Source organism: Octopus bimaculoides, chromosome 26, assembly GCF_001194135.2.
Source record: "Octopus bimaculoides isolate UCB-OBI-ISO-001 chromosome 26, ASM119413v2, whole genome shotgun sequence".
Lineage (NCBI taxonomy): Eukaryota > Metazoa > Mollusca > Cephalopoda > Octopoda > Octopodidae > Octopus > Octopus bimaculoides.
Window position 1 is genome coordinate 10,360,010 of NC_069006.1, and position 2,399 is coordinate 10,362,408.

At 37.5% G+C, this 2,399-nt stretch overlaps 1 protein-coding gene across 1 annotated transcript in view; it reads left to right on the forward strand.

Moving 5' to 3' along the window:
• Nucleotides 1-2,399, forward strand: part of LOC106878080 (uncharacterized) — a 161,693-nt gene that overhangs the window by 85,566 nt on the left and 73,728 nt on the right. The gene's annotated exons all lie outside the window — the stretch shown is intronic.

The window sequence follows — 2,399 nt, forward strand, 5'->3', positions numbered from 1 at the left end:
TGTATGTATAATTATTACAAATTAAAAGGGTAAAGGATTATCAATTTATTAATTAATAAATCAATTAACAATTAACAATTTTTTACCAAGCCCATCGGTATGAAAGCACCATTATTGGTGGAGAACTTATTTAAAAGCTCATATATATTTATAAATATAATTAAGGGATCAGCAAATATTTGCTATCTGTGGGATTCTCAGCTTTTTTAGCTGCTATTTCTGAACTTCGGTATATGGTGAAGCAAATATTTGCTGATCCCTTAATTATATTTATAAATATGTATGTATATATGTACATGTGTGTGTGTGTGTATGTATCTACATATGTATCAGTATTTTTAAGGAATTTATTCACAAATATACACATATACATATACACACTCATAATTAAGTACATACATATTTACTTAAGAGGGTGCAGACACACACATATATACACACACATACATACATACGTATGTACGTACGTACATACATATAAAGACATACGCGCACTCGCAAACATACATGGTGATTGCTCCATCTTCACTAATGATTGTTGTCACGTTATGATTCTTTGTCAATGGTATTCCTGACTCTCCATCCATGACCTCTTAGATGACTATTCAGCCCTGTTGCAGATCTGCATGGCTTGGAGCATAGCAGACTGACAAAAGTTGTAATTCACATGGCGCTCCCAGCTTGTCAGAGTCTGCACCTGTCACCACTTTTCCTTGGCCATAGAACTTTCAGGAGATGGAATGACAAACAAGGTCACCCTAACGAGACAGCTGTATGTCCTTACATTATGGCGATAAACACTTGTACAACATGAGTACCATTCTTTAAGTGTCCATTATTAGTACTGAATGACAGGATGAAGTGAGATAACCAACGATCTTGTGATACTGCAGGTTTTTCCTCAGTGTCTCTCTCCTAAAAGGATGCTCTGACAACAGTTAGGGTTCGATAACTCCTGGCGGTTTTTGCTGCATGCCCTAACCAACCAAGGGTTATTTTTGCATGTTCATACACAGATGAATTGTCATCATATATGCTCATTGACCAATAGCTGGGATTTTGACAGGAGCTACTGCTTTGGGTCAGAATATATCTGGTAACAAAAGTAGCTAAAAGGTAAAAGGTACACACGTACATACATGCATACATACACACACACACATAAATACACACATACATACATACATACATGTATATGTATGGTAAAAGCCATAGCCACTCATAATAAAAAGGAATGCTGGTGGAATGTCCCAGTGAAGACCTCAATAAAATGTAAGCACAACAGACCTGATATAATGATTTGGGATTGAGAAGGGAAACTGTGCACAGTTGTGGAAATTAGCTGCCCAGTGGATGTTAGCATAAAGCTGAAGATCAGTGAAAAAGAGAATACCTATGCTGAACTATGGAGAAATCTGCAATTTACTCTATCCAGACTACAAGTTCAGGTTTACACCTGTAATTATTGGGACTCTGGGATATGTAGCACACTGCCTAAATACCAATCTTGAGAAATTAGGCTTCTCAAAACCAGAAAGGAGAAAGCTGATTCAAAGACTACAGATTCAGTCCATCACTGGAACTGTACAAATCTGTAAAACTTTCCAGAAGTTTATCATTTAAATATATAAGAGCATGTCTAGATATGCAACTACATGCATGAGAATACATCGTACATAAAACAAAACATACAAATCTGACTCCAAATATTGCACATGTACACACATACTTCCAAAAATATCCAGTTGATGTTGAAGTTCTGACGAAGAAGCCTTGGATCTAGGTTAGAAACTGGTTCTCTCTCTCTATTGACAAGAAATCTTGAAATAAAACTGAATAATGACATATACATACATACATACATACATACATACATACATACATACACCTCCTGGAAACAGTTCAGAGATGTACAATCAAGTGAATACCCTTCATCTGGCATCTACCATACTCTGAAAGAATTGCTTCCCTGGGCATGGATACATTGAAACTCCAACGCCTGGCAACTGACTTGGGAAGCACCCACAAAATTATTAACCATTGCACCAACACCCACCTTGAGCACTTCTTTGAGCTCCATGTGTCTAACACATGTGGGCATGTCTACAAAGTCAGAAAACAGCACAACTCCCATGACTTTCAGAAACATTTTTTCACACCCAGAGTTGCTGAAGCATGGAACAAACTACCTGCATCAGTTGTTAGTTGCCGAGACGGTGCATCCTTTAAAACCTCCATGCTTCCTGAAATTCACCAACACTACACCTGATATCCCCCCCACCTCCATACGCATGAACACATGTATATATCATGACTCAGACATTGTTCACTTTCCTGACTTTTGTACATAATTCTATGCACTGTACGTACACCTTTGATGAGTTGTAGTGCAACTGAGC